Below are 23913 nucleotides of genomic sequence, written 5' to 3' on the forward strand. Positions count from 1 at the left end.
GCACCAGCTTTTTTCTCAATAGAACTCAAGACTGGCATGACTTTCTCAGATGAATACAATTGTCTTTGAAAGACCTGTTACTGCTCTTCTTTACTGAGTTGGGGTTGCTTTTCAATCTATCTTTCGATGCTTTTCAGTCTTTCAATCTTATTATGATTGAAAGGCTTCCTTACTGGGATAGGGAGGCTTTCTTACTGGGATGGAGATGCTTCCTTACTGGGATGGGGAGGCTTCCTTACTGGGATGGGGAGGCTTCCTTAGTGGGATGGGGATGTTCCCTTACTGGGATGGGGATGCTTCCTTACTCTGGTGGGGAGGCTTCCTTACTGAGATGGGGATGCTTCCTTACTGGGATGGGGACGCTCCTTACTGGGATGGGGAGGCTTCCTTATTGGGATGGGGATGTTTCCTTACTGGGATGGGGAGGCTTCCTTAGTGTGGTGGGGAGGCTTCCTTACTGTGGTGGGGATGCTTCCTTACTGGGATGGGGATGCTTCCTTATTGGGATGGGGATGCTTCCTTACTGGGATGGGGAGGCTTCCTTATTATGGTGGGGAGGCTTCCTTACTGTGGTGGGGAGTCTTCCTTATTGTGGTGGGGAGGCTTCCTTATTGAGATGGGGATGCTTCAATCTTAAGATGGTGCTTAATTAGTTTTTTTTTTTTCCTAAACCAGATGGAGCATTAACTCACATGCCTTGTTTTGTCTTAGCTCACCTCATCACTGAAGACCTGGAATGTGCTGGGGGCCCAGTGGGGGCATCCAGGGGCTTATTTCCTGTCTGTGGGTGCAGGGAAATTAAAAAGATCCCTGTAGGCTCTAAGTTTCTGTGATTACAGCCCCACTGGCACTATATTCTAACAAATGCAGTCAAACGTTTGGAACTTAATAAGCTCTCTTGGCTCTTCTCTGCTTGACTTTGGTTTTGGGGTCGGGGGTCGTCAGCCCCCTGAGAGGAAGCACAAGGCTGCTGCCCCCACCCCTCCATGAATGTTCCACAGCTGCTCTTCATTTATTCCTTTCTCGACCGTCTTAATCCAACCTTTATTTCCACCCAGAGATCTGGATGTTTGGGGCCATGACAGCATGAGATGATGTATAAAGAGAAAAAAAAGCAACAATTCCAAGTTTAACTTTGACCTGCACAGGAGGAGGCACTAATATAAAGGAAGCCTTGAAAGTGCTCCAAGGAAAAGGAAGGACAGGAGTTAGGGCAAGAGCCTTGACTGCAGGATGATCATGAATTAATGGACATGCACAAACTGGGTAATCATTAAGAACTGCGTGAATGCAGGACAATAGACACATGCCTGGCGGTGAGGGTGCGTGTGTGCATGTGTGTGTGTGTGCACGTGTGCATGCACACTCTGGTGGAAAATGAGCAAAAGAAGGAAGAATGGATCGGGGAGCATTTGCCATCACTGGATTTGAATAGCTTTCCCATCAATCTCCGGCTCGCTTTGCAAGTTCACTGGCATATGGTGAAAAGCCTCGGGGTGGTGGCGGTGGGGGTGGTTTCCAGGATCCCTCTGCCCCCCTGTGGAGTCCTGGGGGTGGTGGCGGCTATGTCCAGAAAGGTGGGCCGTTAATAAAACTACATCTTTCTCGTCTGGCAGCTCTCGGGGACATGAAAAATGCTCTACTCTGCCTGGGTGTAATTAAACTCTGGGCTGGAGTTTTGCCCTACAGCTTTGCTGGCAAATTCAATAATGATGAATTCAGTAGAATATTTACAGCATTAATGCGAACAGGATTTAAAAGAATATATACAGTTCACTTAATTACATTCCCTGTGACTTCCCCCCCACCCTCGAAATGTTAGCTCAGCATCCACTCTCCTTGAAGCAGCTTTTCCATCTCAAAATAGCCTCTGTCTCTTTCTTTCTTCTCTCCATGGTCATTTGTTCTCTGTGTTTATCTCCAATCCTGCTTGAGATATATTTGCCTGCCTGGGTTTTTTTTTTTTTTTTGGTCGTGAGGTTCCCTTTCTTCCCCTCCCCACTGTGTACTCAATGTAGCAACTATAACATTCCTCAGCTTTATTGGAGGTATAAAATGATTAGGCCATGTTTTCAGGGAAAAGAACTAGAAGTGACCGAGCCTCAAACTCTGCAATCTGTGTCCTCCTTGCTTTGTCTATATTTGGCGGGAGACCCTGCTTGGGCTCTTTCTCCTGGGGAAGGGGTGGGGTGGAGCTGTCCAGAATACAGAAGTTTTGCAGGTGAAAATAAACTTTCTCTCTGGAATGGTAACTTTTGGCTCCTCTATCAACCCCTGCACCTGCAAAATTTATAGGACCTTGATTTACCATGAGCGGGGTATCCCCCCTTTCTCCGGGTGCCTGAGCTTTGCTCAGCATCCCTGGGACAGCCTTGCAAATGGGTGCTGAGCTGTCATCTGCTGAGTATCCAGCCTTGCTGGGGGCAGGGAGGGGGGCAGTAGCTTTCCCACCATTGCAAGAGGGAACTGCTTGGGTCTGGGGTGGCAGACAGGGAGGAGAGGTTGCATGAGGCCTTGCATGCAGCAGAGAATGCAGAGTGAACTCTGGACTCGTCTCTTTGCGTTGGAGCAAAATTCGTCCGTGCTCTCTGATCCCAGAGGCTTGCTTTCCCTGGGCAAACATTTCAGTGGTTATTTCCAACCTACTGTTCTCTTGTTCGGCCGACAGCTGTCAAGACTTTATCATAACTGCGGTTTTGTCTTGATCCAGGAAGGAGCTTGTGGCGAAGGGGAGGGAAGCCCACTTCAGACGAGCTAGAGGAAGAGGAGAGAGTGCATTTTAAGGACACAGAATCCAGGGTGAGGGGATCAGCCGGGCCTTTGGGGACACTGGAATTAGGAAGTGGAAAGCCAATGGCACATGTCTATTCATTCCTCCCTGCTTCCCTGCCAAGGTCTGTCCTTTCTGCTTTCCATCTGCGTTCTTCACCCTGCAAGCCTGCTTTCTCAGCTGTGCCCTAGCCAGTTAAGGGCTCCCCCACGGCTCCTGGGTCATTGTGTCCACCGTTCAATAGAACAGTTGAGGCTGAGACTCTGGCAGAGTGGGTGAGTTGTCCCTGCCTGGTGCCCTTGACCATCTCTGGCGGGGAGAGTAGAGCACGCCTACCTCAGGCTCTCCTGCGTGGGGTGAAGGCACCCCCAGAAGTTGCAGGTGGGATGGGGATCTCGGCTGCCAGCTCCCTTCCCCCTCAGGATTCTGTCTCCTGGGTGCGACCACCTGCCTTCCCAGGCACTGGGACAGGAGCAAAAGGACCATCCTCAGGCATCGCTGGTCCTGTCCCCCTGTAGATCTCCCAGGGACAGGCGCCATGGCTGCAGCCAGGGAAGGGGGTCGCTGAGGATTTTCAGAGATAATTAGGTGATGGACAGCATAGGCTCATTAGCAGGCAAAACTTTTCTAATTAAAAGACAAGGGAGAAAAAAAAAAAAAAAGACATGTGAGGCTGGAGGATGATGCTTCAGGCCTCTCGGCGGCATTATCTTTGGAGCCACTTAACGGTCAGCCAAAAATCTGCAGGAGAGTGCAGCCAAAGGAGTAGGGGGAGAGGGGTCCCTGTGCATCTGGAGAGCATCTGAAGCCACGTGGGACCAATCTCTCACCCGCTCCCTTTGCTTTGGCCTGGAGCCAAGGTTGAAACCGGGTGAGTGTTGAGTTGGAGATCTACCCATGGGGCTTTGCAGATGAGTGAATCACTCACCCCCCCACCCCCACCCCACCGGGCACACCATTTTCAGAGGTAAAGCCAAGAATAATTTCCTGCCGGGTGCTGCCTGGCCCCCAGGCAATTATCCTGAGACCCTTGCAGGTGGATAAACCAAGTCTGGTTGGGAGTATTTACCCAGTTGCCCTGTGACAGGATGCACACGGGCATTGTGTAAATGCAGGGTGTTCAGAGGTATTCCGAGGTCCTGCTTGCCGAGGCGGGGTGGAGGGCATCTCCAAGGCCCCTGCAGGGACGGACACCACAACCAGAGAGTTTTACACGAACACACCTGTCTTCCCGGGCCTGATTTCTCAGTGTGGACTGCTGACCGACCGCCTCCCCCCACCTACCCCCACTGCCCCATCAGAATCATCATGAACCCTGATTGAAAAATGTGATCACTTCTCTGCTTTAAACCAATTTACAGGGCAGCCTGGGTGGCTCAGCGCCTTCAGCCTGGGGTGTGACCCCGGGGTCCCAGGATCAAGTCCCACATCAGGCTCCCTGCATGGAGCTTGCGTCTCCCTCTGCCTGTGTCTCTGCTTCTCTCTCTCTCTCTCTGTGTCTCTCATGAATAAATAAATAAAATCTTTAAAAAAATAGATTATTAACCAATTTACATGAACAGGGTAGGTTTTTAAAATGCGATTATAGAAAAATCTATAGGGTATCATAAACAAAGAAAAGCAAACTACAAAACTGGAAACAATATTATTCCTTTTGAGTGGAAAAAAAAAAAAAGGAACTGTTGGAAAGGACATATTATGTCCTGGTATTAATGTGGTATTTTTTTCTGGAAGAATACATTAGAATCTGTGATGGCTGCTTACCTTGGAAAGAGACATTTGGGGCGGGGGAGGGAGGCTCCTGGTTTTCATCTCAACCCTTCCTGTTTGCATTTCTAACCACGCATCTGTGTTACTTTCATGCTTTTAAATGTCATCAGGGATTATCTGGGCAGTGGGATTACACACCATTTTCTTTTCTTCTCTCCACTCTTTTTGTGTTAAAATCAGTTTTTAAAAATGCGCTTCAAAAAAATGAACCTGTCACTGGCTGACAGTACCAGATTCTCTGAGGAGGGAATCCCAGGCTTGCATTTTTTTTAAAGCTTTTATTTATTTAAGAGAGAGAGAGAAAGAAAGGAGCAGTGGGGAGGGGCAGAGGGAGAGAGAAAGAGAAGCAGACTCCCCGCTGGCCAAGAAGCCTGACAAGCCTGATTCAGGGCTTAATCCTGGGACCTGAGATCAATGACCCAAGTCAGAGGCAGGCGCTTAACCAACTGAGCCACCCAGGCGCCCCCCCACCATCTGTCTGTCACCCTTAAATGCAAATTGCGCTTTCCTTTGTCTTGTCATTTTTCTACAGATCTGTTCCTCTTTGTTACGATGCTCCATAAGCCCCACATTCTAATCACCCCTTTGAGTTACTCATCACCGAGCTTCACTTACATATGTATGTGCTGCACATGTTAATAAACTCTGTTTTTCTCTTGTCAACCTGTCTTTTGTCTGTTTTTAAGCTCTAGGCCCCAGCTACAGAACCTAGGAGCGTGGAGGAAAAGTTATTATTTCTCTCCTATAAAAACCTGATGCTTCCCAGATCCTTTCAAACAGGCATCTTGACAAACACCAGAGCAAACGCTGGGTGGTGCTTCCTTGTTCCTTTCTCTGCTGCCACTTGGGGAGGGCAACGCCGGGACTCATTTACTTGGGGATGCCCACTTCACGTGCACATTTCTGAGCCTGTCCCCAGAGAAATCGCCGGCCTCCTCTTTTGGAACGAGCTGGAGGAAACTCTCTCTTTTAAAGAGCTCATTTGATGAGTAGGCTACCTAGCTGATCTTCCCTATTTTAAGGTCCATGTTTTGTAATCACAGGACTGAGATCCATTGTGTTCACAGTTCCAGGGATTATGCAAAAGGTGCGCACCAGGGGGAGGGGTGCTATATTTAGAATTCTGCCTAGAATGCTAAAGAGAACTTTTCTACTTTTTTAAAGATGTTATTTACTTATTTGAGAGAGAGAGAGCTTGAGCAAGGGGAAGGGGGAGAGGGAGAGGGAGAAGCAGACTCCCTGCTGAGCAGGGAGCCAGATGCAGGACTGGATCCCAGGGCCCTGGGATCATGACCTGAGGTGAAGGTTCAAGCTTAACTGAGCTAACCAGGTGCCCCACTTTTCTTTTTTTCCCCACCTTTAATATATTCACTATAGATTTTTGGTAGATACCTTTTGATAGATACTAAAGATAGCCTCTTTTTTGTGTGTGTGGTTTAAGATCATTTGATTGAGGGGTGAGAGGCAGGGAGAGGTGGGGGGCAGCTACAGCCCCCTGAGCCCCACCAGGGGGAACAGGCCTCCTCCCCACCCCGCAGATAGTCTCTTTTTATCCACAGTAGTTTGCATCTATGTTCTTAAATGGGCATGGCTTAAAATTTATATTTACGTTTTATTTCTCTGGGTTTGAATATTAAGGTTATACCAGTATCATCCAGCGTTGCATTGTTGTCCTTCTTTTTGTCCCCCCATTAGTTCTCTGGAATAGTTAGCCTGGAACTGGGATTATTTATTCTTTGATAATTTAATAGTATAGAGGAGCGGGGGGAGAAAAAAACAACTTTACCTCTACACGCTTATGTTGAGTGCCTGGGGCCTGTGAATTAAACGTACAAAAGACAGACTAACAGAAGAAAAGCATACAAATTTTAATTTTACATGCACAAGGGCTCCACAGGAAAATGTGAAAACCCCAAGCAGTGTTTAGGATTGAGACTTTATATACGATTTTGATGAAGGGTAACTCATTGCAGAAAAATGGCTAGATAAAGGAAAAAAAGATACAAGCTTCTAGGGGCCATGCATTGTAGGAAGAAAATATATAAGGAAACTAAGAGTAGAGGAGGATTATCTAGGTAGACTCTAGTCCTCTCTGGAGTTCTCTTTCTGGTACTGGGATGGACCCTTTTCTGGTACTGTTTCTGGACCCTTGAGACACCGTCACAAAGGGCGATTTATGCCCTGCCTTTACGCAAAGGGGAGAAGCAGAGAGTTGTTCCGGCATCTGCTGTTTCTCAGTTCCCTTAAGTGCAAAATAATCCTTATGCCAAAATTGTATATTTTGGGGTGGCTTATTCTGATCTCCTTCAATAGTCTTTATCAGTAATATCATCTTGCTGCTAAGGTGTGTATGTGAGTACGCGTGTGCATATACACTTCAGCCAGCACCCCCAAGGCTGTGCACTTTGGAGATGTGCTGTGGATGTTGTGCTCGCCTTATCCAAGGCTGATAATACTTCTCCATGTTTTATATTGTTCTTTCTATTGATCAACTATCTTCTCCCCTCTTTTGTGCTTTATTGGGCTTATTGACTTTTCTACATGACTTCCTTTTTTTCCTCACCCTTTATTTGTTTGGGAGTTTTAAATTCAGTTTCTTTTTTGTGACTACCTTTAATGTTTTAACATGCATAGTAGACTTAATGATGTTCAAAATTGACCAATATCTCTCCTCTCCTCCCTAGCAGTCTTTTAGGACCCTGGAATGCTTTAAGTTGGTTTACCCCATGTGGCATCTTGCATATTGTCATTTTTATAATATTTTTTAGTTCTTTTTTTTTTGATACCTCCAAATTAGCTACTATTTATTATTGTTATTGTTGTGGTTTTCTTTAAGAATCTATTTATTTATTTCAGAGAGAGAACACATGGGGAGAGGGGGAGAGGGAGAAAATCTCAAGGAGACTCCCTGCTGAGCAAGAAGCCTGATTCGGGGCTTGATCTCATGGCCCATGAGATCATGACCTGAGCCAAAACCAAGAGTCAGACACTCAACCAACCAAGCCATCCAGGTGCCCCTTATTGTTGTATATTAAAAACAACAACAACAACAACAAACCCAAACCTTTAGACTTTATTTTTTAGAGCAGTTTTAGGCTCATTGCAAAACCCAGCGGAGGGTTCAGAGATTCCCCATGTACTCTGCCCTCATTCATACACAGCCTGCCCCATGATCAACACCCCCAACCAGAGAGCTGTGTTTGTTCCATTTGAAGAATCTCCGTGGACGCATCACTACCACCCAGAGTCCACAGTTTACACTAGGGTTCTCTGTTGGTGTCGTATGTTCTTTGGTTTTAGACAAATGTATAATGACATATATCTACCATTATAGCATCGCGTAGAGTATTTCTACCACCTTAAAAATGCTTTGTGCTCCACCTATCCACTCCTCCCTCATCCCTGTCCTCCTCCTACCCTGACAACCACTCATCTCTTGATTGTCTCCATAGTTTTGCCTTTTCTGGAATGTCATATGGATGAACATATACAGTCTGTGTTCACATATAGTCCTTTCATTATTGACTTCTTTCACTTAAGTGATATGCATTTAAGGTTTATTCGTGTCTTTTCATGGCTTGATAGCTCATTTCTTTTCAGTGTTAAATAATATTCCAGTGTCTGGATGTACTAATATCTGGCTATTTATTCATTTACCTGTTCAAGGTCATCTCAGACTCCCAAGTTTTGGCAATAATGAATAAGGCTGCTATAAATATCCTTGTGCAGGTTTTTGTGCAGACATAAGGCATATTTAATATTATATTTTCCATGGTACGTCTGTTGTATAAAGCTGTGTTTCTGCTTCTTTGTATGTTCACGGACTCCATTTATGGTGTATCATTTTCTCCTGTCACTTTTTAGATCAGTACTTCTCTGGTGGAGTATGCTTTTCCTCAAAGGATTCCCAGGGCCTCAGATCACGGGAGAGCCTGTCAGTGGGGTTTTGCATCTGTTTCTGTAAGACCCCTTTATAGAGATTTTAGCTTGGAACCGATATTTACAGTCACACCCAGGTTGGGATTTTCCAGCCCATGCAGAAGCTAGAAATTCTGAACTGTTTGAGGTGAAAGCCCATGTTTTTTGTTCTTCAAGCATTTTTTTTTTTCCTCCAGAAACCAAGCAGAAGCATATAATCATCCTTTTTGTCTCTCTGTGCTGCTGGATGGATTTTTTTTTTTTTTCCTAGTCCCTCCTCTTCTACCTAGGGACAGAATTTCGTGACTCTTGCATTCATAGAATTTCACCTCCTTCTCATGGGGCAGAAAGCCTCCTCTTTGCCCCATGTGGACAGTCACACCTAGAACCTGTCTGTGGGACCTTGTTAATAATCCCTAGGCAGCATCTGAACCAGTTTTGGTGTTTCAGCTCTGGTTTATAGGTTCCTTATCATGAATGATCCCCTTTCTTTGTTGCAAGCTCAAGTGTGCATTTAAACCCTTTTGCCTATTTCATCTGTCATTTCTAGGCATTGTGGAGGGAGACTTTGGTTTTATCTTAATCTTTAATCTTGCTGGAAGCAGACATAGCTCTAGGAGAAATGTAAATTTGCACAATTGTGCTTGTGTTCTGTCTCCAGGGCTTCAGCAGATCCCAGGCGGTTCAGCCTCTGCCCAGCAACAGGCAGTGCCTCTCCAAGGTCCCTTCCCGGAGCTTCGCGAACTCCTATCTCTTTCAAAACTTGTGATTGACGTTTCCACAACTTTGACAATGAGACGTAGCTGAGCTCAGCCTGACTTATAAAAGACAGATCTATAGGAGAAGCCCAAATCGGTGGTCCACATTTCTCACATCTCTCAAGGGTGGATTGTGATGTGTTGCCATCAGGATTCCCTGGGGCACCAGAGGAAAAAAAAATGCAGATGCTTCTGTTTTGCTCCTGATTTGCCTGAATCAACTCTCTCAGGAAGGGCTGGTGAAGTTCCCTGGGGGATTCTTAGTCATATTGTAGTGTGAGAATATTTGTCGGGGGTGCCTCAGTGAGGTGGGGATGGTGAAGCCAAGTGCAAGCCTAAGAATCTTTTGGGTAAACGATTTCCTTTGAGATGGATAGGCTATTAAGGAAGAGAACCAGGTTCTTAGGTTCTCCTTGAGTATAAGGTAGGGGAGGGGGATTCGGCTCATGGTTTATCAGAAGTCTTGCCTATGCATGTGATTTTCTTTTTGGGGGGAAGGGGATGGTTTAAAGCCACTTGATGACACGAAAGACAGAAGGGAAAGAGGACAAGAGAAAAATCTAGCTGAGCATTATTAACTTCCTTGGGGCTTATGCTAAAATGTTGCCTGAGTTTCAATTAGCAGAGCACCTTCTTCCCCATCCCTGGTTGATCATGAGTTGCCATGGCAGCAGGCACACTGCTTTCTGGACAGCCCTCCCCTGCTACCTGCTTCTGGCACAGGCGGTTCTACAGTTTGGCTGAGCCCAGACCCGACTTCTCTGTAGGCTCGGGGCTGCAGTGGCATAAAGTGGGACGGATTTTGGCGGGGAGATGAGAACCTGCCACTTCAGGTGGTTTATGGTTTCGGGAAGATGTGCCAGGCAGCTCTGTGTGGGTCAGATGTTCTGTTCCAGCTCAGATGCTTTGGCCTGGATTCAGGAACCTTATAAGCAAAGGTACAGCAGGTGATCCCCTGGGCAAGCACAGCTCCTTGTCGCTTCCCTTAGGCACTCACTCACGCAGTGCCTGTCTGTGGATTTCCTTTGCTTGAGTCCTCCTGGAACAGGGTTTTTCAGAGTGGATTCCATGGGCTTTCTGCACTGACACTTGCTCCCACGTTCCTGGTTTGGAAAATGAGGAAGATTATGGAATCGATCATTCTAACAGAAAGTACGAGAGGGGCAGCCCGGGTGGTTCAGCGGTTTAGCGCCGCCTTCGGCCCAGGGCATGATCCTGGAGACCAAGGATCAAGTCTTCTCCCTCTGCTTCTCTCTCTCTGTGTCTCTCATGAATAAATAAAGTCAGAAAGAAAGAAAGAAAGAAAGAAAGAAAGAAAGAAAGAAAGAAAGAAAGAAAGAAAGAAAGAAAGAAAAGAAAGAACAAACAAGAGGAGGAACACGCTTTGGGCATAAGGTGATGTGTTTGCTTTGGTGCAAGGTGAGCAAAATGTAAAAGCCCAAGTAAAGATTGCCAGTAAACACTTGCCAAGAGATCTGGGCTAGACATGACAAATTGGGAGTTCATTCTCAATGGGTTTCCATTGTATTTATCTGGATCCTTTTTTCTCCTCTAAATTATATTCCCTAGAGTGCCTGTCACATCTGCAGACTCCTGAGCCCTGCTTGGGTTCTCCCAGAAGTTCCAAGAAACTGCACTTTAAAAAAAATTTTTTTTAATGTGATTTTTGTAAAAGTCATTTAGGTCATACATATTTTTTAAATTTTATTTTATTATAACCCAAGATCCACCTTCTTAAACAAATTTCGAAGCATGTAATCCATTATCGTTGACTTTGGTATGATGTCGTACAGCAGATCTCTCCAACTGATTCATCTTGCTTAACTGAAAGGTTATGCCCATTGATCAGTAAGCGCCTCTCTGAAAAATATGGAATGCTTCGCCATTTTGGGTGTCATCTTTGGACAGGGACCATCTTCTTGGTATCTTTCCAATTTTACTATACACACTATCGAAATGAGGTGATTTATTTATTTATTCGTTTGCTTGGGTATATATATATATGCACGTAGTTTTGCATCTCAAGTTTGAGAACCACTGTGGAAGACTATACACTTGGCCAGGGCTCAATTAAGGTCGTCTAGCATCCAGCTGCTCCCTGACAGCTCCCAACACACAAACACACGCACACACACTTGCACACACACATATGCACACACGCACACACACACGCATGCATGCATGTGCATTGCTTCGGTCCCGCACCTCCCTGTGTAAGAGCTCCCATGTGGGTTGAGATAACTGGCACTCCACCTTCCAACCCTCTTTGACGTCAATCCTTTTTTACGTTCATGGTCCATCATAATCTGGACGTCGCTTGGAGAGTCTGTCTTTCTGAAGCCTTCATTTTCAGCAAGGCGTTTCTGCTTTTCGCAGAAGCTGAAGGAATACAGAGCACTCACCAGCCACGTGTCTCCCTTTTTCTGAACCTGGATGGCATTTGTTTTCCCACTAGAGACCAAGCCATTCTTCATGTGTCCCTTGTGGTTGCTGTCTGAGTAGGAACAGCATGAAAAGGTCCGTTCCCAGCCTGGCAGACATTTCTGCTCTGCTGCATTTAATCTTATCATTTCACCAAGTGAGGTCACCCTTGAACATGAGGGTGGCACTGATCCTACAGGTAAGCCCCACTCCATGTGACATCCCAGGGTTTTTATTCCTGGTATCTCAGAACCAGGTGTTTTTTTGTTTGGTTTGGTTTTTTTGCTTTGCTTTTTGGCTCCGAGCGACCTCACATCAGTACAGATAGCTTTGCCCATCAGTCTTCTGTCCTATCTGACCCAGCTCTTCTGCCTCAGAAGGCAGAGGGCTCAGGAACTAAGCTTCCCACACTGGGGTCCACCTGGGGCATCCCCCAAGGCAGCTGGGCATCTGGACGTAGTCCCCCTCCCTGGGGTCCTTACACAAGGACAGCCACCCTTTGAAGATGTGGTAGCCCTCCAATCCTAACCAAAAATGGTAGAGGGGCACCTGCGTGGCACAGTTGGTTAAGCATCCAACTCTTGGTTTTGGCTAGGGTGGTGATCTCGGGGTCCTGGGATTGAACCCTGAGTCAGGCTCTGCATTCAGCATCAAGTCCACTTGGGATTCTCTCTCCCTCTCCATCTGCCTCTCCTGCTTGTGCTCTCTCACTCTCTAAGATTAACAAAAAATCTTTTTTTTTTTAAATTTATTTGGCAGAGAGAGAGAGAGAGCACACAAGCAGGGGGAGAGGCAGGCAGAGGGAGAGGGAGAAGCAGGCTTCCCACTGAGCAGGGATCCTGACATGGGACTCAATCCCAGGACCCTGGAATCATGACCTGAGCCAAAGGTGAACACTTCACCAATGGAACCACCCAGGCACCCCCAATAAATAAGTCTTTTTAAAAATTGGTAGAGAAAGAGATGTGTCTTCCTCTAGGGAGCTGCATTGGTTTCCAGAAACCAAATATCCCATCTGAAACTAATGATGTGCTATATGTTGGGTAATGGAATTTAAATTAAAAAAAAATTATTGTTAAAAAAAAGACAAAATAAATTTACTCCTGGTCATTCCCCTTCTTACTTCTGTTGATGGCAAGTCTAGGGAGTAAAGAATGGTGCTCATTATTCTCAGCAATTAGCTGTCAGATGCTATTTCACCAAAATCATTATGTTTCAGTTTCCAAGGTGAATTTCTAAAAATTACATGTCTATGATTTTTAAAGATGTTAAATTTAGAAATGGAAATATAATGGCTTAATGAAATAGCATTGAATACATAATACTTATAGTGTACAGATCATGTATGTATTTATGTATGTGCATGCACAGTTCATCTCTCAGTCTGTCTATCTCTCTATGGATAGATTATAAGTAATCATCCAGCACACTTTAGGGATGCTAGCAACCTACCTTATTCCCATCTCTTTGGTTGTAACATTTTTTTAGGAAGTGCAAACTGGTGTTAATGTTAGTCTAAGTAAACTACATTAAATGACTAAATCTGCTATTCAAAAAAAGAAAGAATGAAGGAAGGAAGGAAAAGGAGAGAAAAAAAAAAGAGGAAATTACTTTGTATTCCAAAGCAGAATGGACCACCCTAAAGGGCACCAGCCCTCTCCTTATATTGATGGAACATCTCTATTATCTTTAGCAGCTGGTGACCCTTTGTGAAAGTTGAAAATGTCAACATGACTGAATCTTTAAAAGCACTCCCAGTACAGCCAGAGCACGGCTCTACTCCGCAAACACAGAGTATGGGGATCTGAAGGTATTTGAAAAATCTGCACCAAATCCTATCATGATCTAATTTTTTTCTCCCCTCCTCATGGCCTCCTGCCCTTTTGGATTTTAGTTAAGAACGGATTAAGTGTACCAAGCACGCCATTAGCCTTTCTTTTTATATTTGTGTAAATTCAATACAAGCTCACTGCGGGAACCACGAAAGTATGCTTTGTGTCGTGCTCGAAGCATGCCAGCCAAGGAGGCCTGTGTCCACTCTCATCTACGCCCCACGATAGTCCCTTAGGGCAGGTAATTTAGCTCCCCAAGTGGCAAACATGGAAACTGAGTTATAAGGGGTAGGTACCAAGTGACAGCTCCAGAGACACATAAGCAGGAAATGGTTGGGCTGGGAATGCGGGTTCTCGATTCCCTAAAACCATCCTTCATTTTCCTTCTCATGTGGTGACACCAAGAGTGCTCTGTGTCATTGCTCTGGGAGAAAATGGAAAGAGGAAAGCCTGGAGAGATAAGAAAACAGGAGTGTGCCAGAGAGTGTCACCGCATGGAAAAGATGCCCCCAGCCAGCCTGCCAGCCACTTAGGCTGTGTCGACCTTGCCCCTCCCTGCCCACACCACCCTGGCATCTCTGATCGTCCATCCCCAGGGGAGGATTGGGAAAAACTACCGGACCACCTCCAATCCAATAAATTGGTGATAATTTGCATGTGGACACACATGTGCATATTCCCTTTGTCTCTCTCTCTCATACACACACACATGCACACACACACCCGTGCACACCCATGCACATGCCAAAAAGGCGAATAAAAGGAAAACATCAGGGACTCATACCCCTTGCAGCTTTCTTCCCCATTATTCCTGGCAAGGTGGCTTCCTTGTCCGAATCACTTTTACTGATCTGGTGAACAGGGAGTTGGTGGCAGAGGTAGCAGACCAGTACCAGGGCTGCCGGGCATGTTTGCCATGTGCCCCTCTGACGGCACCAGCAGGTTTTTCTCTTCCCAGCCCATCCCCCCCACCTGCGAGTCAGACCTTGGCCAAAGTTTACCTAAATACGGTGTGACCTGTGTTCTTTTTTGTGTGTGTGAAGGGCACCCATGAGTCTGGGAGAGTGGCTTTTCTGTATCGGTTTGGTCCCCGTTCTTGTAGAGCTGGTTTTTTCTTAACAGAGTCGGTGGCTGTGCTGGTTTACCTTTGCACTCTATCTGAAATGTTTCTTGAGCAGATTAATAGCATGAGAATATTGCTTGGAAAATAATTAACTAATTAAGAAAACAAACTTTCAGAGACACACGTTTAGCTGCATTTACATAATGTGTAAGTTATTCGCATCTCAGTGATGTGTGAATCTTAGCTCTTGTAAGCCCAGGCTGATGGGAAATCAGCCCACCCAGCCCATGAATGTCCTTGACGTGGCTTCGCCTTTCTAGATTTGAAGGGCTACTCTAACAACAGAGGTTCTTCTCCACCTGTAAGAATACAGGTGCTTCTGCCCTGTGCAGGTTCTGTGGCCGAAGATACTTTGCCACCACCCATCCTCTCCCCCCAGACAAGAGACTCTCTCTGCTGATCCCTGTGGGGTGCTGTGTCATTTGCTCTCGCCCTCCCACCCTCTGTCTGCTGGAACGTCTTCCTGGATAGTAAGCTCATCTGCTAAGATGCAACTCATCCACTTGTCCCACCTCCAAATAATGCCTTTGTTATTCTTCATGTGGCTCTTCTTGAATCTGACCAGTGTCTAGGAGGCTTCAGTCTTGGCCAGGGTGGGCTTTCTCGAGGCAAAGGAGAGGACAGCATAGGACGACACGGTGCCTACTTGGACACGCTGGCCTTCTCCTAGACTCCTCCTGAACCTGCTCATCTCTGGATGGGCTTCTGGACCGAGTTGAAATGTGAGTGGCCAAGGACCAGGACTGGCTGGGTTGAGAAGATGGGCTGCTTTCTTGGGCTGAATGGTTAATGTGGCCAGCACTCATGACCAGAGGACCGTGTAGGGAAGTGGGGATTTGCACTAGGTGAGAGGGTGGCCCCGAGTCTGAGCCTGTAGGTCAAGTTTGAGTGAGTCCTCTTGACCCTTGAATGTCTGTTCCATTTTGCAGCCTGGGGTGAAGTATAAAGAGCTAACAGTCACCTGAAGCTGACCAATTAATTTGGAATCGCAGGGTTCTTGCAGAGACCAGGGGGAAGCAGGGCTAGGAAAATACGAGGTGCTGAAGAGCAGAGACTGTCAGGAGCGTTCTGCCCAGGGGGGTCTTGGAAGGGTGCCTGACAGCATGGGGGCTGATGAAATGGGGCATTCTCACAGCCTGTTGCTGGGAAGGATACTGTTGCTATGTGACCCAGTGGTTCTCTCAGGCCAGCCAGCGGGGGGTACCAGCTGCATCAGCTCCCACCCCAGAGCTTCAGGGACACTCACTGGCAGCCTTCTCCCTGGGAGGTGCATACCTGCTAGGTCTGCTGCCAAGGCTGGGAATCTGGCTTTTTAAAATTTTTCAGGTGTTTCCAACCTGAGGCCTGTTTCCAGAAGCTCCAATCCAGTCCTTTTAGGAGACTTCCCCGGCAACAAGTCTCCTCCAGCAGGTGCATCCTCCCAAAACCTCTTCCTGTCTCTGCTTGCGAGCAAGCACAGGGAGCTCTGAAGCTGCAGCAGGCACAGGGGTTGGGTGCATCCTGAGACACCTGCATGGTCGAAGGAGACTTTCTGCCCCAAATGCTCTGGGGAATTAGTAGGTCGAGGGGTTTTGGGTTTTTAGTGGAAGTGGAGGCTCTGCCGGAGGATAGATCGTGGTGATGGGAACGGCTGGAACCAGGCCTAAACTCACAATCAGGAGCTCAGGGTGGGACACTGTCCTGCTGCTTTACAGCTGGATCATCCCCAGGATCATTCAGTAGCCAAAGGCTCCCTATTTCAGTCAGACTTCTGTCGATTGCCGGTGGCAGGAAGCAACTCAACTAGCCGAAGCCAAATCTGCTTTGAGTTGCTCACTAGTGGGGAGAGGTACTGAGAGTCATGGAATTAGGGGGTGTGGGAGCTATAGGAATAGGCCTCAGGTCTACATAGGGAGGGCCAAGGTCCATGGGGTAGTATCTGCAGACCAAGGGCTCTGACTGGCTGGCTTGAATCATACAGTTCAGCCTCTGAACTGACCACTGTGCTCTGCAGCCTCAGTCAGGCTTGGGGTCAGCAGTTGGGTTTACAGAGACCTCAGGCCAAACACCCAGCCTTCGCTGTCTGAGCTCTGAATCCACTTTAAGATACAGTGGAGGCAGAGAGGAATAAAAACCCCACCCTTGTTACCAGTGAAGATTGGCTTAGAAGCCACAGCTTTGATGTGTATCAGAGTGGGATTTGTGAAGGTAGACTGCAAAATTAGGCCAATTTACCCACCAACTCACAGATACACGAGGGGACTCCTGAACCTCATAGCATAGAGGCCTAGGCCAGAAGTGGGGCACCATGGCCCTCACATTCATCTCTCAAGAAACTCACTGTCTCCATGGGGAGGTCTGGAGTGTGGAACAAAAGGCCAGATGTATTTAGGGGCAAGTTCCTCCTCATGGAAACAGGAATGGGGAAGAAGTATTTCATACACCACCCAACAAGGAGTAGACCAGTCAGTTCCATAAAGGAGGCAGAGCTGGGAAGAATGGCTGGGCAGCTAGTTGAAAGGGAAAATGTTGAGGTAGGTCGCTGAGCTAACCAGTTCCTTACCTGTAACATAGGATTTGAAAGAACCCACCTCATAGGGTTGTTTCTAGAATTAAAGAAGATAAAAAGTTGGGGCACCTGGGTGGCTCAGTGGTTGAGCATCTGCTTTTGGCTCAGGGCATGATCCTGGGGTCCTGGGATCGTGTCTTGCACTGGGGTCCCCGCAGGGAGCCTGCTTCTCCCTCTGCCTGTGTCTCTGCCTCTCTCTGTGTGTCTCTCATGAATAAATCAACCAATCAATCAATCAGTCTTAAAAAAAAAAGATAAAATTTCTCCAGGTGGCTATACATATGGGGTCTTGTGTGGTGCAGAATAGGAACTTAGTGATAGTTGAACCTGAATCAGGGAGGAAAAGGAGGTCATGAGGCAATGTCCTGAGGTCCTCCTCTTGGTCCGCCCTGTGTCACAGCAGGGTTGGTGATCACATGAGCCTTTGAGAGTTAGATTGTCCTTTCTTTGGGTTGTCATCTACTGTCTATGGAACTGCTCTTCCCTCCTCTTTTTTCTTTTCTTTGTCCCCTGGTGAGGATGAGGTCAAAGTAGTGTCTTCTGTTAGGAGGTACCTCTAATAGTCTGCAGAAATAGTCTACAGTGAGATTTGTCTGGTTCCACCCACTGCACAGTGTTTCCTGGAAATCCAGGTGCACTGAACTCAGGTTGGTCCATTGGTTTTTCCAGCCAGGCTGGTCCGGATGGGTGATGCAAAGCTCAGAGTTTTGGGGGAGAGGACAGATAATGCTTGCAAAGGTCAAGGCAAACCATTGTATGGACACCACGAGGGGGCCTTCCCCATAGGATATGGCATTCTGTCTTGGTGGTCACTCTCTGGACCCTTCTTTCGAGTTAGCCAAGCTGACCAGTGACTTCCGTGGTAATTCACACGTAGCTGGATTATCCACACCAGCTGCTGGGTGGATCCAGATAATTAATTCCCTTGGGGAACAGAAAAGCTTTGGAACAATTCTCATGAGGGCCACTGATGACCAAGAGATAGGAATCTTAAAGAAATCTTAAAAATCCTGCTTTTAATAGTCTGTATCAGCGGCCAGCAGAGGACAGCCTGCAGGCTAAATCTGGCCTGCTACGTGTTTTTGTGAAAAGAGTTTTACTGGAACACAGACATACCAACTCCTTTATATATTGTCTTGGCCTCCGTGGTGCTCCAACGGCAGAGCTGAATAGTTTGCCAGAAAGATGGAATGACCTACAAAGTCTAAAGTATTTATTATCTGGACCTTTACCAAAAAAGTTCGCTGACCCTCGAGATGTGTGTCCATATGATAGGCATTTGGATAAATAAATGCTGGTCTGTCAATGGATAGGATGTTTCAGAACGAGGGTCTTAACCCTAAATAAAACCATAAACTCTGAAAATATGCACAAAATGCTCTGTGTAGACGTGTGGGCATCTTTTTGGGAAAGAGCACCGTTGGCTTCCATTATCCATTTCACAAATATTTAAATTTAAATTCCACAAATATTAAGTACCTCCTCAGTGCTTGGCACTGTAGACACAATTGCGAGCAAGATGAACTCAGGCCCTCACGGTGCTCACAGACCCAGCAGGTGGTAGACATGCGCACAGACAGTTAAGCAAGTGGATCCATGAGAAAATAGCTAAATATCATGGAGGCCAGGCTGCAGAGGAAACTCTGCCCCCCTCACCCCTGCACACCACCATGTGCATGTTCTTTCTTTTTTCTTTTTTTTCTTTTTTAATTTTATTTACTTATTCATGAGACACACACAGAGAGAGGCAGAGACACAGGCAGAGGGAGAAGCAGGCTCCCTGCGGGGAGCCCCATGCATGACTGGATTCCAGGACCCCGGGATCACGCCCTGAGCTGAAGGCAGATGCTCAACCACTGAGCCACCCAGGTGCTTTCTAACATAGCATTTAAATTGAGCCTGAAGAAGGAAAGGCTCAGAAACCACCCCGAAGATAACATTTATATCACGGAAGTCTCAGAACAATAAATATTGACCCTCACAAGTTCAACAACCAACATTTAGCCAATTGTAAAGTGCCCGTTTATAATTCCTGCCCGGCTAGCTTTTATTACTCTCTGCCCCAAAGCTCACTGGAGACCTGGAAGGTAACTGGTTGTGTTGGACTTTGAAATGATTAGGACAATCAACCTATCTCGTCTTCTTTTTTTTCTTTTTTAAAAATTTTATTTTTTCATGAGAGACACAGAGAGAGAGAGGCAGAGACACAGGCAGAGGGAGAAGCAGGCTCCATGCAGGGAGCCTGACGTGGGACTTGATTCCGGGTCTTCAGGATCATGCCCTGGGCTGAAGGCAGGCGCCAAACCACTGAGCCACCCAGGGATCCCAACCCATCTCTTCTTCTTTTTTTTTTTTTTTTTTTTTTTTTTTTTTATTTTTTATTTTTTTTTTTTTTTTTATTTATTTTTTTTTTTTTTTAAATTTTTTTTTTTTTTTTTTTTTTAAATTTTATTTATGATAGTCACAGAGAGAGAGAGAGAGAGAGGCAGAGACACAGGCAGAAGGAGAAGCAGGCTCCATGCACCGGGAGCCCGACGTGGGATTCGATCCCGGGTCTCCAGGATCGCACCCTGGGCCAAAGGCAGGTGCCAAACCGCTGCGCCACCCAGGGATCCCCCCATCTCTTCTTCTAATAAGAAACAAGTCTTGAGTGTATATTCTTGGCTCTCTGCTGGGCTACTGGAAAATCCTACACTATTCCCCACCTTACCTCTAGCAGGTCATGGAAATTTGGTTGAGAGCCAGTATTTGGGAGAACATATTATGATCTGGAGTATATTCGCACTTGACTGCTACGTGAAGTCACATTTCAGAACTGCAGGATCCACCTAAATATGTGTGTCTCATCTCTACGGATACAGTATAAATATAAAGAGGATTGTCAGGATTTTTATGAAGGTGGTCCTCTCTGGGCAGTGAAGGATTTTTTAGTTCAGTTTCCTTCTGCCCTCATCAGTATTTTCTGCATTTCCTATAACGTATGGGGAGTTCCTGTATTGTCAGAGAATATTTTAATACATTTAAAGGGGGGAAATACTGCTTTTCATTTTAGGGTACAAAGAGCAGTCGATTCTGGGCAAATGAGTTTGCTCCTCACGTACTGAATGTTCTCATTTTATGAACAGTTCAAACGTGCCGTCCCCTGAAGCTCATCTTGGGGAGTTTCTTGCACTGGAAATAGCCTCTCTCGCTCCTACTCACCCTGGATGAGTGATCATGGAGGTCAGCTGTGGCAGAGCTTAGACTCGGCGCTGGAAGGAGCCCTGAAGTTTACCTAGTGAGCTCATTTACCATTGGAAGAAGCTAAGACCTTTAGAGGTTGGGACTTGTGTAAGGTTATATACAGAAAACTGGGGATAGAGTTGACCTGAGAATGCTATGCCATGGTTTAATTCATTTAATTGTGGCTTTCTAAAGAGAGCAGGAAGCTTGGTGCCAATTTCATATAGACCAGTGTATCAAAGACATGGGTGTCCAAGGATGTGGATAAGGCTCCCCTGTGGTAGTCTCCCCTACTCATTCCTTCCCTCTCTCCCTCCTTCTCCCCCTCCAGTGGCTTAGCTTCTGAACTCCTTGACTATGTTTGGGAATCTCCCTTCCTCCAATTTTGGGAGTCTTGGTGGAAGACAGAGCCTATCTCTCAGGATAGAAATTGGGCTTCCAGCCTCTCTTGCAGCTAGAGCTGACCTTGGCTTGGCCAGTCGGTTGGGTCTGATAGCAAAGACATTCTGGCAGGACTGACTGGAATTCAGTGCCAGGGACCTAAGCTGGGGCATTTGATGGCCAGCACTAAGGACAGAAGTGCTGCCACAGGGGTATGTGGTGGCATTTTGGTGGAGCAGGAGTCCTGGTCTCCCTTAGCTCTGTTGGGGTGCCAGGGTGGATACTGTGGCCTTCTGCGGTTGGTTCCATGAGTCCCCCTCCTCCTATACTTCTGGTTAATTGACATGGCTTCTGTTGCCCTTCACTGAGGCCTGTGCCTGATAGACTCTCCCTGTTGAACATGGACGTGGACTTAAATTCTCCCTAGCATCCAGATAAAGTCTTGGCTCTCTGACCTTCTTGTAATAAAGACAACAAACCATAAATCCTCAGACTTATGCTTATCTTTTCCTTTCCATGTTGTTATCTCCCATGATTACCCTGCATGCCAGGGTCAACTGTTTGTATCCTGAAAAGAAAGAAAGTCCCTCAAACCAGAAATGTTTGTGCAATGTGAGTCTCACGGGAACTTTGATTCGCACTGTGTTTTCCATTCAGTTGCATGGCCTGTGGCAAGAGGAAGATTTTGTTTCCTCTAGTAGTTTGTGGACTATAGTGCTCTTAGCCCTGGCACATGTGTGCTGTCTTGGATATAGCAGCTGACAGCATTCCTTGTTAGGGTCAGGTTCGGTTCCTGGTGACTAAATCCTACGACAAGAGAGGAAGTTGGAGATATAAAAAGACGGAGGATTTATATAGACATAGATTCTGTGTAGACCCTGCATAGACCCTATGGGACCCTATGGAGGTGCTGCATAGATCATGCATAGACCCCACAGAGACCCTTCTAGACCCTGCATGGACCCTACAGAGACCCTGCATAGACTCTACAGAGACCCTATACAGACCCTGCATAGACCCCACAGAGACCCTGCATAGACCCTACATAGGCCCTGTATAGACTCAACATAGTCCCCACAGAGACATTGTATTGACCCTGCATAGACCCTACAGGGACCGACAGAGACCCTGCATAGACCCTAATAGACTTTACATAGACCCTGCATAGACCCGACAGAGACCCTGCAATGACCCTACAGGGACCCCACAGAGACCCAGGGAAGATGAGAAGGTACCTTGATTTTAGGGAATTAATTTTTCTCTCAATTCTTTGGCTGGTGGTTGTCTTTCCTTATGACAACGGACCATATCCTGTCAAAAATAGGATTGTCATTTGTTAAGGAGATGAAGCTTTCTATCAAGACAATATGATGACTTTTCACCTTCTAGTCTTAAATTCCTTTGCCTTCCCCACTGTTTGGCAGAGTCATATGTATTCTTAGGTCCGCAGATAGAACTAAGGATCCAGTCTATCCCTGTGTATTACCTCGATACATCTAACTGGGCAGTAATATTTGGAGTGACGTAAATATGGAGAGTGAGGAAGTATACCTGGATTAAGTAGTACTTATGCGATCTAAACCATTAATTTTCAAAATTCAATCTATATCAGAATCACCTTGGGGGTGAGGGTGAGAGAGGGCACATGGCAGATTCCCGGGCCCCCCTCCCACAGGTTCTGATCAAGGAGCTCCAGGATGGGCTCCAGGAGTTGGTGTTTTATAATCTCCCACCGTGACCCAGTGATGGATGGTCTTTCCTCCGACTTGGAGATACAGTGGTCTAGGGTAGTAATCTTCATCCTCAGAATTAGAGAGGATGATATAACAGCATTACCTCAAAGGGGGAAAGTAAGCCCAACAACTATTAGGTTAATATTGGCTGTTGGACATGAGCCCTGAAATGGGTGCTCTTCTCCTGGACGCCTCCTCCCTGATTTGATAAGTGACAACCATTCAGTGAAGTGTGTGGCTCCCATCTTTCTGTGGTCGGCTGAGAGTCCTTTGCAAAGCTCTGATGAGCACTGGTGTTCTCCAGAATGCCCTGATGACCATGCTGGGACTTTTTTTTTTTTTTTTTTTTGCAGCAAATGTCTTTCTCTGGTGACTCCCCCAAAGCTATCATGATCTCTTTCCCACGGGGGCATTTGTGCTAAGCACACACATGATGCAGGGTGGGCTGAAAGCCAGAGAGAGGGCTCTGGAGCCCACTTGGGATTTATTTTTAGACCACAGTCAATTTACCAGGAATGAGTTCATGTTGATTAATGGGTTGGTTGTGCCTTCAAAGCAGAAGCGCTGACCTGGTAGGTGGATGTTTTAATCTTATTAGAGATTTTGGCTCCCTTGACCAAGAGTAGAAATTATTCCCTTTTAGATATTTGGAACAAGCCATGTTTTAGTGAGTGGTTTGCTTAATAGATGAGAAATCTTTTCGCTAAGAGTGAACCCATCTCTTCTTCTGATGTACATTTAATTTTTACCAATTACACAGATCTGTTTGTGTCTGTGTTGTCGCCAAGCAGTAGCTTGCTTAATTGTAAGCATCGTAGGTGAGGCGTGGATTACTTTCAGTGCCCGGGAACGATGGACTGAAAAGACAAGATAATCAAACCAGCCACCTGACCCAGGCAGCATTTATCCCTCTGATAACTGTGTGGCTCGGGATCTTTAGAATGTAACTAGAAGAGCTGTCTCCATTTATCAGAGATTGTAAATAAGTTTTGCATCATATTTCTTAAACTCCAGATGCTTCTCTGCTCAGAGATTAGTAACTGAGCCTAATAAATGCTTCAGTTATCTTTCCATGAGCTTTCCTTCATCTCCATTAGAATCTTTTCCTGCCCTGGATTACACCCGACCCGTGCAATGCCTCCTTGGACAGTTTTGCACTCAGCGTGTGGCTGCTTCCAGAGTAGAGTGTGGTCAGTTTGTACAGCCTCATATAGAATGTTTGCAGAACTGCAGTGTTGCTCACAAGAATCCCGGGGTCGTTAGATAGAAAGAAGATGAGGGAAGTAAGAGAAGCTCTCACATACCCTGCTTTAGAAAAAAGTGGTGTTTCATTTTGAGAGAAAAGTAGCTTTCAGGACCATACAAGCTAAGAGCAGAAACGAAGGAAATGACCTCCCCGCACCCCTCCTTTTTTTTTTATAGGCACTATGCTGTCTT

The 23913-nt window shown here is 46.3% G+C and overlaps 1 protein-coding gene and 1 pseudogene across 9 annotated transcripts in view; one reads left to right on the top strand and one right to left on the bottom strand.

The window, feature by feature from the left end:
* Nucleotides 1-23913, top strand: part of SLC39A11 (solute carrier family 39 member 11) — a 406549-nt gene that overhangs the window by 235699 nt on the left and 146937 nt on the right. The gene's annotated exons all lie outside the window — the stretch shown is intronic.
* On the bottom strand, nt 11080-11176 carry LOC112673027 (U6 spliceosomal RNA; annotated as a pseudogene).

This window comes from Canis lupus, chromosome 9 (assembly GCF_003254725.2).
Source record: "Canis lupus dingo isolate Sandy chromosome 9, ASM325472v2, whole genome shotgun sequence".
NCBI classification, from domain to species: Eukaryota; Metazoa; Chordata; class Mammalia; order Carnivora; family Canidae; genus Canis; species Canis lupus.